At 38.8% G+C, this 17,019-nt stretch overlaps 1 pseudogene; it reads left to right on the top strand.

Annotated features, from left to right (window-relative positions):
• The first annotated feature begins 11,058 nt into the window (after window positions 1–11,058).
• On the top strand, window positions 11,059–16,596 carry LOC140944789 (uncharacterized; annotated as a pseudogene).
• The last annotated feature ends 423 nt before the right edge of the window (window positions 16,597–17,019 follow it).

Below are 17,019 nucleotides of genomic sequence, written 5' to 3'. Positions count from 1 at the left end.
GCCACCTGAATGAGTAGGTAAGTAAGTAAGAGTATAAAATAAGCTAGTGATGAAGGAACGAAAAACGAACGAAGGAAGGCGACATTAACGTTCTGTAGTTTTTTTGCATCGTTACCTTAATTTATTTAAAGAAACATTTCCTCTATGTTCTTGAAATGCTAGAGTGAGTTGTGTAACTAGGTTGTTAAATAACTTCTGTATGTGTGTCTAAAATTCTGCGGTGTGATCATTTTTAAACGAAATTAACCTCTTTGGTAGTACGTTTCAAAGGATACTACCTGATTCAATCAGTTTTGCCCACTATCCGAAATTTATTTTCTTCCATGTTTACCTAGCAAAATTAGAAAACAAAGTAACATCTAAAACACTAGAAAAAGTGTTGAAAAATGACATTGTTATTGAACTGTTTATTTATGCATTGAACTGATAATATTCTGATGTTATTGTGTATTATCTGAGACACGTCATAGCCTTGATTGCATCAGTTAGACTTGCGTCATTTTCGCCATGTGATTACTGCGAACGTTGTGATTCGTTGTGTTTGTTTTTGGTTGTTCAGACAACTGTTAATCTAAAAATCTAGAATTTAATTAAACAGGCAAAAAATCAACAATGAAAACGATCTGCAAGTTCAGACTGTTCAGATCAGTACAGAATTTGGGACAGTTTCGGGAGGAAAGTACAGCACATCACAACAGGTTTAATTTGGCTGGGCTAATTTGTACAGTCGGACTAAAATGGATCCCAGTGGGCTGGAATAGACATTTGCGAATGGGGCTGTCGTAGTTCTTGTGGTCAAATTTGCTGAATCGGATATTGGGCAGCTTCGTAATACATGTACTATACTAGAAATAGTTGACACTACAGCTGCCCCCGCTCTATATGTTCTCGGTTAATTGTATTCCTGGGCCGAGTTGTTCAAAGCTGGGTTAAGATAACCCATAGTCTGCTACACAGCCGTTTTTAGAGTCGTCACGCAATGCTCCTCCCCGCTAACGGCTGCTGAAAACCGAACTACATTCCTTTCCCGTGATTTGTGGGGAGGAGCGTTGTGTGACGACTCTAAAAACGGCTGTGTAGCAGACTAGATAACCCAGGGTTAGTGCGAGATTTGAATTTAGATTTGAAAGCTTAAAAAGCAGTTCAGTCTTTTGGTCTACTGAGTTGATGATTGGAAGTTAAAAAAATGGCGGAGAAAATTATCCGAGAAAATGCTTTTGAACACAAGAAAAAGAAACCCGGGTTAAATTTAACCTCGGGTTAAGCGCTAATCGGCCTTCGAACAACCGGGCTTTGTGTAGCTCTTGAACTATAACGATTCATATTGAAGATTTTTACAATAGTCAAGAAACAAGAAACACAAGATTTCATGGACTGATTCTGGTCGATTTACACAGCTTTGATCAAAACATTCTCAGTTTCGAGAGTTTTTAAATGATTATTAGAGGTGGTAATTTTTCCCTATTTCTCTTGCACTTGTTTTACCTATACTTTGTTTTATTAGCCGAAAGTTTAAGGTTTAATCATTCGACAATTAATATTAAGGAAATTCTTTGATTTAAAAAAAAACTTTATAGAGGCAAATCTATGAGCAAAGAATACGTCAGCACAGAATTTAATGGTCAACGAATTTCTGTAAGCCTCCATCGTTCTGCTGATAGACCTGATAAGCTAGCTTGATTTACACGTTCGAATTGGGAAACTTGCTTGTTTCCGAACTGAGTTTTATTTCCCCTAAGTGATTTGTCAGATTTGTGTCTGGCAAATTGTTTCCAATCAAAGATTTTTGAATGATAAGCTCTTGTCTGGCAAACCCTCCAAGTGCTTATACACAGTTATAAGCCCCTTATACCATCATCCGCGCTTAACAAGTGTCCGGCTTTGCGTCCAAATCTTTCAAAGCAGCTGCTTCATAGAATGTCACAGAAAACACGTAATTCAAGGGTATCGAAGTGTGACTGTTTAATAAGTGTCACAAAGTCATCCTAGGTGGTCTCTTCGGGCATAGCTGTTAAAAGTCATCCTAACCATCTCTTACTTGCGGGAGTGCATAATTGAAACGTCATCATTACCCAACGATTCCTGATACGGCCCGTGTTCAAGCAAATCGAGATTTTTTCTGGCATACTGACTGTATATAATATTTCAACTGCAAGAACTTTCCTTAATATACGCGCGAGCTGCTAGGATGCCTCCTCGGGATTTCTCCCTCTGTGCGACATCCCTGAGGGGGCAATAAATTGACCCTTTGGGGCTGAAACATGTCTTTCTAATTCACAGGGCACTAATGAAACTGATACTTCCTTACATAGAAAAGAAATCAATCAAGGCCAGCTTACCCTGTACAAGTTCAGTAATGTTATCCAGCTTTTCATCAAGTTTCTTGATCATACATGCAACTTGACTTATTTCATCAGCACCACATGTGTCCATTAAAACCGGGTCCAGGCCATTCACCGAGCATGCGCCTGCTAGCATCAATGTAACTGCCGTAGTCAACCAGAATTGCATGATGAGTCGAATTCACTGTAAACAAGGGATAAAAATGTGAGTGCTCATAACCTAAAAAAATTATCTTTTTTTATTGAAAGTACACTAGTTATTACGAGACAAGAGCCATAACTTGTTTCGAATACAACGTGATCTTTCTAGAATTTTTTTTGGAAACGTTCAAATTTACCCCCATTTTGGCACTCCACTGGGTTGTCTCTCGGAAACAAAGGAGCTCTGAACTAGATTAAGGAACTATGACGTAAGTTAAGGAACACGTGACTTGAGTTACAAGTAAACAAGTGTGAATTGAATATTAAATCCAATTCGCAAACTTAAACAGCTGTAGAAACTAAAATAAGTTGAAGTTAGGTGGAACAACACTGGCGACCCAAAGAAAGGGATAAGCATGCATACAATCCCTTTTTCCAGTTCCTGAATTTATGTCACATGACTTCACATAAGCCTGTCAATTTCTTGATAAGCGGCACGATTGTCGCAAATAAATTTAGACTTTAAAAGCTTGCCTAAAAAAATTATTTTGCCTAAAACTCAATTTTTTCTCCAATATATTTTCGTAAAAGAACTATAAAGGACAAATGATGGTTTAATTAGGATGGAGAAGATAAACAACAACAGCATTTTTTTTATACTGCACCCTTTCTATACAAATAATCCAGGGTACAAATTGGGTTTCAAATGACTAACTTACAAACTAGAAAATGACGATGAAGAATAAGACTCCACGACTTAGCTGTGCGCCTCGTTTGCTATCTATGTCATATACTTCCCATGAGCTGGCGAATTATTGTTAAATTTAATTCTGACTGAAAATGGCAAAAAGAAAAAAACTGGAAAAATGTGTTAGAAAAGGAATCTTATGGCGCAACTGGCGTTATAGCTGGCATAGTGAAGAAACGTCTTTTTCAATACGGAAATATTCGTATTCTTGAAATATTATGCTTTTTTCAATATCATCATTTTCCTGGTCTCCTTATATAAGGTCCACAGCTACAATCTTGGACAAAACTGTTGAGAAAATTGTATACTTGGACAGTATTTCTCTAAACATCGTAGCTGTACCGGTTCTCCCCTCTCCCCCTTCCCCTGAGAGCAATGTTGTTGTGTATTCAACAGAAAGCCTGATCCCTGGGCGTTTGTGGGAAGCAACTGCCTCGTACCCAGACGTCTCTCTTTAAAACGTGCGCGCAAAGGAAGGCGGGAAGGAGACAACGGGCAAGACATCTGGCAGATCTTGTTTTCAAGATGGCGGCAAGAGTAATGGCGGACCAATATGCAATTTTTGAAATAAGTTCAGCCCTGTTCATTTGCGAATTTTGAGCAAATCATTGCCTATCCACGTCGTGTGTGTGAAAAAGAAGCTGTTTTTACTCCACACATTGGACTCAAGCATCATAATGTTTACTACCGAACTTTATATCGAAAAACTACTAGCCGCGGACGGGACAGTACTGCCTTTAATTTAATGCAACTGCCGCACGCCAAGGTAACAGCCGGTCAGGAAAGTTAGTAAAATAGTAATCGTTTCTGTTAGGGTCCCCAATGATGAAACGATCTCTTCAGTCGAAGTGAAAAATGGCGAGCTGAGAATTGTTGTAACAGTCAAATGACGCCAAATATTTTGTAAAGCTTTAAAATACTATTTGCTGCACGCTGTATCTTGAGTACTCGAAAAGGCAACAAACCAGTCTAGTCTCAAGACTTCTAAGTTATGTTATGAAATCGATGATAAAATATTTTTTAAATCTGTTAAATTTTTGTCTCGGGATTTCGCATTGTGTATCATTTTGCTCGACAATGTAAGCTTATGTACAGGAAAAACAGCCACAAAACTAGCTCCAGGTTTTTTTTACTTGTATTTTTTTATTGTTCGATGGCCTCACTGGGTACTAGACTTGTCACTGAATGCACAGCTCGGTGTCAATAAATTCGACTTACTTTTTATTTATATACCTCATTTTATGATGAAGCTGTGTCGAATGTGCAGCAAATACTTATTGCCTGTATTGTTTTTATTTGCTTTTGTGATATTACACAGTAGACCAATTTGGTTTCGTCATGCTCTTTTATAACACATCATTTGTGTCTTAATAAATGAATTATTGGTAACTTTGGTTTTAATTTGATAGACAATTTTGTTACCCTGATTGAAGAGGGTGATGTAGTTGATGAGATACCATCGTAACTAACATTTGGCCAGGCAGGAGACGTTGCCGTAGACACTTTTTTAAAAAAATAATTGTGTTTGTATATTTCAAATTTCATAGCAAACAAGATGCTGTGAATGCCATTTTAGAGAATAATGATTGTATTGTCCTAATGCCAACTGGTGGTAGGAAAGACTCAGTATTATGAAGTTCTTGGGATCATTCTACCTAGATTCAACATTGGTGTTCCTGTCATTGCTTATACATGGTTCCTTTCTTGGCAAACCTGTGGTAGCATAAAATTCCTCTCAAAAGTCTTCTGAAGGGGTAGTTTTTGACCTGCTTTGGAGTTGCAGAGGAATACAAGATCACCTAATAACTATCAATGGACACAGAATTACCTTGAAATGCAAAAAACGTTAAGATAAGTATAGATGGTTCTGCATAACTACTAACCCCCAACCCCCTTCCTAGAAATTTTAACTACAAAATTATAATCAAGATACAAGCATCTAATGAAAAGAACAGTAAAAACAGGCGCCTGGACAAACTGGAAGAATATGCAGTAAAAAACACTACACTACACTATTAGTAGGCTGATGTCAGGTCTATTAACAGTGTCAAGCAATGAAAAATGCCAGCTGTTTTAAGTATGGACCAGAAGCTCAGCCATGCAAAACCCTCACCCCTTTCCATTGCTTCCACCTCACCCAGAGAAATAAAAAATATTGCTCCTATTCCTTAAATTAGTGTCACTGGACATTGAAATGATGTATGTTTTATGAACTTCTGCCGTGATTATTGAACTGAGATGTGGTCAGGTCATTGAACTATGGTCAGCAAAAGAGAAAACCTATCCAACTTAGACTCGATCTAGCTGTATTGCCCAAAGTAATAAAATACTTTGCTCCTATAAGTCCTTTATTTTGGACAATGGAAATTGGGTTGATGTGTTTTTTGAACTAATACTGCGATAAAAGCATGTGTACAGTTGCCCCTTCCCCTCAGAAAAAATTGCTGGACATGGGCTACTGAGATTATTGAATTAGCATGTTGTCATTGAACTGACTTCTGTTAAAAAAGGGTTAAGCCTTTTCCCTTTCTTTTACATTTGTGTGTCCCAATAAAGTTACATTGAGACCGCAGACCTGGAGTTTGAATGAGATGTAGTAGCGTGGTCATTGAATAATTGTGTTTTAACTGAACTACATACTTTATTCAACCTTTATTCAAACATTTTTAGTCTTGCAATAGGGGTGCCATCATGCCAGACATCTAGCTAAATAAAATTAGTAGTGTAACAATTAATCAAATTCTCGATTAATCGTGATTATGACTGTTCAGTTCAATTCAGGATTCTTTGCTTCCGCATTTCGATTTTGGTTCAATTTTTGCACACCTTTTCCAGGGTGCCCTCAGTGAGTTATTATATTCTAAAAAAAGAATCAAGAATTCTTTTATGTGCGTTTTTGATTGACGAGCAAAGACGATAGCAGTTCGTGCGCCATTTTGATTTGCCTGGCAAAAATGCTGTCCTTCAACTTCCCCTTGAGAATTTCCAAATAAGGCAATTGACCATATGCAACACACTCTTTGTCAGGTTCTCAAACATGGCGACGAACCAAGCGACTGTGAATCCTCCTGTCTCTGTTACTGTTCTTATATTGAGGATTTAGGATTGCATGCTGTTTACGTTACGCATTATGTTATAAGAATTACGAAACATTTACGTAATCGAATCGAAATAATCGAAATCGAAAGGCAATAATCAAAATCGAGTCGAATCGCAAGGAATATGAGTATTTTACTTTTTTACTACCATAAATAAAATGAAATAAAGGTAAAAACTAACGATAGTAATAACAAAATCTGCTACAAAAGATAAAATCGATATATTTTAGCATTAATTATTGTACAATATATAGAGGATATTACATGGCTGCGCGGAGATACAAAATTTCCCTTCGAGTGTTGAGCGCAGCGAAGGAAAGGCTGCCTTTATAGCTGGAGATTTTCGGTTCCCTCATCAAGATGGAGAGAGGTAGTCCAAAATGATGGATTGATCAATACTGGCACCTTCCCTCTCTTCAACCCCTTCCCTGATCCGAAAATAAAGTTCATTACTTACCTCTCGAGAATCTAGGGATCTTATACCGAGAGTTAGGTAATTTTAAGCCTCAACAAGTTATGCATTTTTATTTATTTTGTCAAAAGCATCAACTGAAATATATCCATCTGTCCCTGGTTTCATAGTTAGTAACGTCGCAGACTTAAATCTTGGTGAAAGGACATAATGTGGTCTTGATAATCAACTCCTGACCTAGCACAATCTAGCTAGGCCTTGCACTTCTTTCAATTCACAAGGTTACTTGCTCGTGGTTCGGTGGATTTGGCCTAAAAGAGCGAAAAATAGAAACATAGTCGCCGGTGCTGTACTTTACTAATCCGGATTCTGCACTAAACAGTAAGTTAAATACTAAAATATAAGACTTACCCGATACCGTCAAGTCATCAAAATTAATATTTTGTTAGAGGTCTTGGATTCGTAAGAATCCAGCAGAATTCGACTCCTTTGCAGCCTGTCGGTTATTTCTACCTCAGGTTTTGAAATTTTGAGCCATTCACCTGTCTACTCAAAGTCTACAATGTTTACAACAATATGCTACTAAAATTGATCGTTTCCAAGACTTAAAAAGACCAAAAATTGGGCCGTGCCAAGAAAACGACTTTTTTGCCAAGGAAACCGACACAAGATCTGGCAGGCGCTTCGACTGCCGTCTGTACCCTTCCCATGGTCCCTTGCGGTTCATCACCAGTCACTCGTTTCGCGCTCGCCTCTTCCATGCGAAAAACGAAGCGCCTGAGGAGGAGGCTGGGGAAGCAAAATTGAATTGGGGGAAGGGGTTTTCTTTCCGCAAAGGCGTCGTTTTGGAAATAGTTTTGTTGCGTAGGAAAGTGGACATGATGGGGAAAACTTTCTCAAGTAGTTTTGTCCGTGATTGTAGTTCTCTCATCAGTTCTCGGAAGATACCAAACAGTGTGACTCGAAACTTTTATAATTGTCACGTGATTTTCTCTTGTTTTTGTGTTAGTTTTGTCTATTTTACCAACTTATAGACGCGTTAAGATGCCAAATTTTCTCAATCTTTTGACCTTACCCGTGCGCCAAAAGCCTGGTTTAACCATGTTTTTAAAGCATGGTATTTCAAGAATGCCAATATTTCCGTTTTAAAAAAGACGTTTTTTCACTATATAGCAATTTTATTGATTCGAGTGTTACGTATCTGAAAAGGCTTTTGGTGAACCAACAAACTCGAAAAGCTCGCCCAGTTTTAGAACCAACAATCTACAACACAACAAAAAAAGAAACTTACCACAGTTTAACAAACCAAAGCACAAAAGTGATGGACTATAATTCCTTAAACAATCAGTGTTGTGGGAACGACAGCTTCTCAGCACAATCAATCAGAGAGAGAACGAGACGAAGCTAAATACCTACGCCAGATAGAGGGTTCCAGAGTTGCAACTTGAAACTACATAAAAGGGTGTAGGTTTGCATCATCAAACTTTAATTCATACTAAAATAGGCTATTTATACTCTTCTGACTTAACCAATTTTTCTGTAATTATTATGCTAAGATAAAACGGATTTTAACATCTTTTCTCATGCTGTCATGTAAATTTACATGGGGTTGGCCAAAGTAAACATCACTGACTAATTTTCAATGTTATACTACTTGCTCTTTATAGCCGGTGCCTACTTTGAAATGTGAATTTGATTCCCTGGGTAGCTTCAGGTGTCAATGCATTCTTTCCTCTTCAAATACCCGTTGAAAAATATCTCCGTAAATCGTATTGATTTCTCAGATTATAGCAATGTAATGTCATCACTGAGGCTAAGAAGAAGTTTACGATTTGCCAGACAGCCACTACTAAACTTCAGAGATTGGTTATCAGATTTTAGTCTAGCAATTTTCACAGAACTCTGTCGCCCGCGATATAATAATAAGACGCTTTCGACGGTGTTTGACGGAAAGCTGAAAATGAGTAAAATTTTAACTACTTTAACTGTCAGCTACTGAAGAATCTTATAATAAGTGATAGATGAGGCTAAGATACAAAGAATTAATTCCATTGATAAGAAATGCTAGAAACCGGCTGAGAGGTGACTCAATAATTATCTATTATTATTCATTCAAAATATTTCTCCGATTCTGATTGGCTAAAAGCACACGTTTAATTCACCATGACCAGTTCCTGATGTCCAAATTTGGAAGAATTTTGTGTTTAGCGAGAAAACGACATCAAAAATGCAGCCTTCTTGCAGGTTAAGGCACCGTTAACCGAGAAGACCTGGGGACGAGGTTGAGTTGTTTTGGTCGTGAAATTGAAAAATGGCGGACATTTCACTCGTTTCAAGAGTAAGAACAAGGCGAACAAATAGCTAAAAACACGGCAAGAACAGCAAGAAGACAACTCGAAGGGCAACAGCTGCTATTTGGAGAATATTTGCGGAGCTGTACAACCCTAAACGTGCACTATCGAAGATGAACTTAACATCAATGGATTGATAGAGGTAAGCATGTTTTAGCCATGTTTTTAAACTAGGAATTATTTCGAATGAATAATAAAACAATTATTGAATTCGGCTTTCGTATCATATGAAGAATTATGGAGATCTCGGAGGGTGTTATCCGCCTCGGCCTACGGCCTCGACGGATAACACCCTCCTCGATCTCCATAATTCTTTGTAAGATACTAACCATCATTCATTAATATTGTTAATTAACTGAAACTTATATCCGAGCACCTATATCTATGACACACTTCAGACACTTAACGACTGAATGTGAATGACAATCTATTGGGTCATATGGCTACGGGTACAAACTAGGCTAACTTACAGCGGTTCTTACGATCATCTTTCTCTTTGTTTCTTGGTCGGTGGTTCTCGAAGGGTTTTCCTCCCTGGAAATTAACGAAAGGGTCTTGTAACCTGAATAATGTCCCGTCACATTGGATCGATGCAGCTTTCATATGAAACGTTTCTCCCCTTCTCTGAGTTCGACTTGTTTGTCGGATACTAGTTTCGACACTGTTCATTTTATGATATCGAGACACCGAGAAGTTGGGTTGAAAAACGAGACGCAGCTAATGTCGATGTCTCGATATCGGCCGGTTGAAAAACTGAGTGGCCGTGTTTGATATAGCGTCTCAAATGAATTACAATTTTTGAAGAAATAAAAAGGAAAGGAAAAGCAAAATTCGCAAAATGGTAATATCAAGATGGGATATTGGATATCCAATCTACCCTAAGGGTAAGTGATTTCCATTGTTTCTATTCGTCTCTTCCTGAATTATTAAATGAAGAGAAGCGAACTATGGCTTAAAAACCGTTCAAAATTATTCTGGGGTATTTGCTTCTCCGAACAGATATTTCATAGAAAATAATCGTTGGGTGTATACCTGAATGATCATGAATCAATTTTCCACCAGCAAATTTTTTGAGTGGGTGACTGAGTTCGACTTGGTTGTCGGATACTAGTTTCGACTCTGTTCATTTTATGATATCAAGACACCGAGAAGTTGGGTTGAAAAACGAGAAGCAGTTAATATCGATGTCTGGATATCGGCGGGATGAAAAACTGGATGGTCGTGTTTGATATAGCGTCTCAAATGAACTATAATTTTTGAAGAAATAAAAAGGAAAGGAAAAGCAAAATTCGAAAAATGGTAATATCAAGATCCGATATCCAATCTACCCTAAGGGTAATGATTTCCATTGTTTTATTCGTCTCCTCCTGAATTATCAAATAAAGAGAAGAGAGCAGGAGGCAACCCAATTGACTGTTCACTAGCTTCGCTGAACTCGGGACTCTTGAACACGAAAAATCCAGTTACTGGTTGTTAGGACAGGACTTTAAAGAGCTCCAGCGCTCTTTTTTCACTATTCGTTTTTCCTGTTTGCATAGCGACCAGATGATTTCTTCCTTCCGCATAGTATCATTGCGTAAATCTCTAGTTGTCACGCCCTCTTTATCGTTTCTTTGAAATTTTAACTTCATCTGCGCCTTTTTCAGTCTCTCTAGTTGTCTCTTTGCATATTCAACCAGATTTTACATCGCAGTCCTGCAATAAGATTGTCACTTTAAGACCGCGCTAAGCGCAGTTTTTTCAGTCGTGTTCGCAGTAGTTTCCCTCTGATCGATTTGTAAATGGAGGAGGACACTTAGTTCATTCATTCATTCGTTCTTTCTTCTATTTCATTTCAGCCTCAAATTGAAACTCGTCTTTGTTTCAATTGAACGAAACCTACAACACATTCTCTTGTAACTAGGTTTTGTCCGCTCTCGTCCGCTCTGATTAGTTCAGCCTCGTCCCAGGGCTTTCTCCTTCAAAAATGGGAAGGGGGTAAGTGATTAAGCCTTGAGCTTATGATTGGCTGTTAAGCTCGGCTGTTATTATCTTGTACAAGTCACCACCACTTCGGTGGATAATTGTTTAGTATTGTTATTCGCCCACGTCCTTAACATGCGATCGCGTGATGTCCCCTAATGGTTCATTTTTCACGGTTATGAATACCTTCTGGTTTAGAAGGAAGACAAGGCGTGGTGTCAGTTAAGTTTGGGGGGGAGGAATTCGAAGTTGTGCACTTTTTTGGAAAGGGGGCGTAATTTGAGCTATCTGAGGCTTGTACGGAAGACGTAGACGCTGCGTATTCAAACATGATTTGAATTTCTAGGCTACCCGGGAGGACAAAGAAAAACTAGCTTCCTCAGGTTACGCCGCCATTGCAATAAGGCAGTTTTTCCCAGTTATTCTCGCGTTTCCCAGATAGAAGTGAACGACCCCCCTAAAAATGGTATAATTGCCCATTTTTAACGGATTTTTACCCTAAAAAGGTCACCTAGAATTTTCGGGAGCCTTTTTTCTGGCTGAAATTTTCGAAAAGGTAAGTTCTGATCCCTATAATTTTCAGATCACTAGACTTTCAGCTAGGAAATCCGAACAGATAAAAAATTTAAGGGGATAAAAATATGGCTATATCTACCGTTTAAATACTAAAATACGTTCAACACGACCTAAGACAGACTGAAATATCCGGGTAATACAGTCCTACCTGAGGTTCAGTTTCTGAAAGAGATGCTTGTGCGTGAGCCCCACTTGCAATGCCAGTGCTAGATTTTTTCTTTTAAGAACAAACAGACAGGTTGCAAGTAAAAGGTAGCAAAGCATTAGTGGATGCTGCAGATAACGTGTCTCACAGATCTGGTCTGAGTTGTGGTCGCATTTAACGATGTAAAAATCGCTAAAACCAAGCCAGCAATAGACAGCAGTGAAAAAATCACAATGGGAAATCACGTACATTGACGATCGAAGCAGGAGAGGCATATCGCAATTAATCCTCATATTTTCCCTGTACCTTCTCTGTTCACCAAAAATCTGGTTCCTGTCTTGGATCATGGTATAGGGGGAAAAATACGTTGGTGGATTACAGGCAGAATCGGTCAGTTCGTTTCTGGCAGCAAATGGGGCTTGCACTTGATAAATTAAGGGCTGGATTTTCATGTTTCGTCATCATCAACTTTTCCCCTCCCAAGATTTACACCCTCGAAGCCTTCAACTAAACAAATCATTTCCGCCGACGGACGAGAAAATGTAATTTCACATGGATGATCAGCAGACCTCAGATTTGTAAGGATGTCTGGATGGTAGCTGAAGCTTTTGACGATTTAATACATACCGAAGTTAACAAACATGTATTCTAAGTAAATAATTTGTGAAGAAATTAAAACCGAATTAAAGACCATATTAGATTTTTTTATCTTTTGTTTTCTGACGATATGCTTACTACTAGCTTTCGAACAATTTCATTTTCCGTCACGAATTTGAACCGAATTTTATTCTTAACTAAGTATTTTCGGAGCAGTTGTACCCTGCCACGGTCAGTCTGCAGTTGATGCACACTAATTTTTAAATCAGTCATTTTTCTTGTGCAATATCTTACGAATATTCTTCAGCATTATAATTATTTTAGATTAAACTTTTTATTTTTTTGGCTCTAGTAAATAACATTAAAGCACATTACCAGAGGAAAATGGAAAAATTTACCTACAAAAGATGGAAAATTAACCAAAGTAGCCTAGAATTCCTGGACTCGTCTAAACGCAGTAGTCTGAAATGTCAAACGTCTCCATGCCCCTAACCCGTGGGGGGCTTTTGGTCCCCCTAGCGTGTAACTTCCAGAGAAACTAAAACAGGACTTGCCGTTCAACAAGGAAAATAAATAAACATTGACTACAACTTTTCAAGGTCTTCTCTCTAACAAATCAAAAGTTCAAAACTTTGCAGGAAAACCGCTTGCCTGCCTGTGTCGTGGACTCCTTTGCCTCGTGGTTCGAGCCCTTCTCTCGCCCTGTACGTGCGACATTGACTCAGTCCTCCCAAGACGGGATTAAGTAACGTTTCTTATGCAGACTAAGAAATATTTATCTACTCTTCTTATGAGACAAGGCTTTTAAATTTTAAAGTATTCGCTGTGACTGAGAGAACTGTCCTCTCCTGACCCCTTCCCCCCACCCCCACCCATCACCCCTCCTGCCAAACACCCGCATACACGTACACGCTGTATTCCCGCTTGCGCATTGCAAACAGAGGTATGTGCCTCTTGGGTATGTGCCAAAGCTCGTATTTTTGTGATTGACGGTATATTTTGTATAAGTGCGTCTTCGTAGTCTATTGTCTCCTTATACGGAAATAAATTAGTATTTTTTGTTTGTGTACGTGCTTCTCCAAACAGAGACTTAAACTTTATTTACTTTATCCTACGCACCCTGCAAGTAGAAGCAGAAGTCCCATTTCTGGAAAAAGACGAGTCTCCTCCCGTGAAGCGGCATTGCAAGTTCTTTTATACTGATTTTACCAGTCCCATACCAGAAGAATTCTCAGGTAGCTTTTCTGTTGCTTTGTTTTGTTGGTGGAACTCAGGTAGGAAGTCAATGGCTGGGTTTTGAGCCCTATGAGGACCGTCCTGAAAAAAATTCAAAGGTAAGGTTCTGTGATTAAGAATCCTTCCAGAACTGCTAAAACGAATTTGTATTTTCCTTTTTTACTATAGCTAGTACACAATCAAGACTCTTTTTGGGCGATGTTCCGTTACTTAGTAAAAAGTTGTTATTCGGGGGTAGAATTACAAAACGTTTGTCCCTCTAATTCACAATTCACTTCGAAGCAAACTTGGACATGCCAAGCATCATAGAACAAACACTCAGTCTCAAATTGCATTTTAAAAGATGTGTACTACCATTAAACAGGATTATTTTTTGTAAAAAAATGTCTACTCGTATCTAGCTTGAGTACTGCGTGAACTTAGCATGTGTACAGCCGCCCTCTCCTCTCTCTTCAAAAAAATACACAGGCTACGTGCACTATGTCGCTCTCAGTTTATTTTCCCCTTGCCTGATTCAACAACCTTTGACACCTTCGGTTGAGTAATTTAGTCTGACTGATTAGGCTCTTGCATTGCGTCATTTTTGTGGCCAGTGTGCGGTAGACTAAAAAATTATTGGAATTTGTTACTTCCCTGTACGTGAAACTGAAATTCACACTTAAAAGTCGAATTTGGGTCGAAAACCGCAATGAATTCCGGAGACACCTGGTGTATCTTGCTAAGTGGAGCATACCCTTTATCGCATACAATATACCGTAAAGTTCCGAAAGTAACGACCCATTGAAAGTAGAGACCCTCCAAAGTAGCGACCCTTCGAGAGAAGCGACCCCTCGAAAATAACGACACGTCGAAAGTTGCGACATTAAAAAGGATTTCCCTTTTTGCAAGAATTAACAGAAATGATTCATATAGAAAGTTACGTTTAGTCTTAATGATTCATAAAATCCTGCAACGACTGAACCCAACAGTTTACAGTAAGATGTAATATTACTGGTATTAATGGGAACTGACTGTTGCTAACGTAGCTTATTCAAAGATTCAAAGACTGATTCTTTCGAATTGTTATTTCAAAAATAACATGTTACAATTTCTCCAAAAAAAGAGTATGTATGTGCTCACACTTTGTCGCGATTACATTAGCGTAACTTCGAACGGTCCATGTACGTTCCCAGGGGGGAGGGGGATGTATCCCATTAAAGTCTACTTTGGGGCCATATTAAAGACCCCGCCTTCGTCTCTTTGGGAAAAAAAACCGTTTTCGCCATACCAACTTACTTTCTGTTTATGCATCTACGTTGTAAAGCCTTTTAACTTGGCCATCCTGAAATGAACTGGCACCTTTGTTAAAGGGGCACAGTCATTACATGCGCATTCTCATTGAGTTAGTTATAATTACACGGTCCGCCAGATTGAATTTTGAAAGTCTCAACAAAAATTTCTTAAAGTTACTGCGTTTTCACGTTTTTTACATCTTTTGAGTACTCAAGGGGAAACTACTGACAATAACAAGTCAGTCTTTCGCCCTTTTAATGTGGTGTAAATCTTTCTATTCTTAAATCCTTACATACCCCAAATCCATTCCATTCTAGTGACTCTTATAAAAATGCAACCCGAATCGCCATAATAGCCAATCCACCATAGCCTGTTCCAGGCTCCAAGAGAGTCGGGCCCGCTGAATTGAGAAAGCGCGAAGACGAAAAAAATGACTTCTTTTTCCTGTGCCCAAAACTGCAAGAACTTTTGTCAAAAGAACTGGTAAGACTTAAGCTAATTTATTCATTCAATATCTTCTTATGAAATTGTAGACTTTAAATGACATCTATGTGAAAACGAATGCCTTCATACCCCGGGCATGTCTTGACTACCTTCAACATGGTGTGACGAGCAACGGCTATTACTGGCTTTTTGACAATAACGATAAGCGCTTTATGACTTACTGCGACCTCTCATCGGAACCGAATGCAGCTTGGACACTGGTGATGTCATGGAACCTATAGGATCAAAGAATTTACCAAGTTTTAAAACGAAGGCTTTTTCACAAGATGCACCAATCAATCAAAACAATCCAAACTGGGATGCGTACCGCCAGACTCTTGCTCGAATGAAAAGTGTCCGAAGCCATTCAACTCACTGGCGTGCAACATGCAGTTTCAATCGACCGGATTTCCAAAACCTCCGGAAATCGATCTACTACAGAGATTACTTGAGAGGCAAGTTCAGTAGTTTCGACATCATGAATTTTGTTGGTTCAGGCCAGTGCAAACCAGTAGAGTATGTGAACATCCGTGGACACGTGGCTGGAGGTGCCGGTGCCACAGCTAAGTTTTGGCAGGCATCTAACACTTGGATCATTCACATCGATAGCGGTGCCACTGGCTGTACTTTCGTACCTGTTGTAGGGGCTGTATCAAGTGAAGACAACTTTGGTTTCTACGACAAAGTCAACAACAGATTCCGATGTATCGCAGCAGCCGCAGGAACCGAGGCGACGACCCAATGGTGGTTTGGCGGATACATGTCTAATCTAGTGAATCAATGGCAATGTTCAATCTCGTAATCAGTTAAAAATAGCTTTTTATGCCTTGCTTAAGACTAGATTGCTGTGAAAATTTAAATCACTTAAATCTTCGTTGATTTAACTGTCGTGATTACTTGATTTTAGTTTGACCTCTCAATAATTTGGAAAAAAACAATTGGAGTTTGTCGGTTCTTTTCTGTAATGGGGGCTAATGGCGGCCTCAGGAAGCTTTTGAGTTAGTTTTTCTGGTAGAGAAGTGATTCACTTACATTTTTCAAATAATTGGCAGTCTGACCAATGGCTAGAGGAAATTGAGAATGAACAAATGAATAGAATAAGTTGGTGGGGTATGATCGTCGGGGTGAGCGTAGTCCTGCCAATAGAAAATTTGTTGACAGTGACTCCTAGGTTCAAAGTTTTCACAAATGAATAGAATGTAAGACAATAAAAACGCGAGCAATGAAAGAGCAATGCGGGTTAAAATGTACTTAACAAAGATGTACTTAACAAAGCATTTGAATGGTTCTTTATTTACTTAACACTCCCACGCGCCCCCCACCCTTTCAAGGCTTCCTTAACTCAGGCTTAGAAGGAAAAAATGACTTGCTACGCCCCTGCGTGGTATAGGTATAAGCCTGTTCACACTTAAGATTTTGTTCAAAGTTTGAAGATACAATGTCGGCCTGACCTTTCGTGGTAGATTTCCAGGAAATGTTGCTTCTATCTTTGTTCAACGGTTTTCAGCTTGTTCCTCGTGTTTTCGACCAAATTCATGCAGTTGATATTTATTACGTGAGATTAAGGTATTTGAAATGGTCAGTGGTGTGGAACTTGAACTGTCTCCTGATTTTCTGATGTTTGTTGAGATGAATCGTTTTTATGTGACTTCTGCA

Source organism: Porites lutea, chromosome 7 (genome assembly GCF_958299795.1).
Source record: "Porites lutea chromosome 7, jaPorLute2.1, whole genome shotgun sequence".
Classification (NCBI taxonomy): domain Eukaryota; kingdom Metazoa; phylum Cnidaria; class Anthozoa; order Scleractinia; family Poritidae; genus Porites; species Porites lutea.
This window is presented reverse-complemented; position numbering and strand designations above follow the sequence as displayed.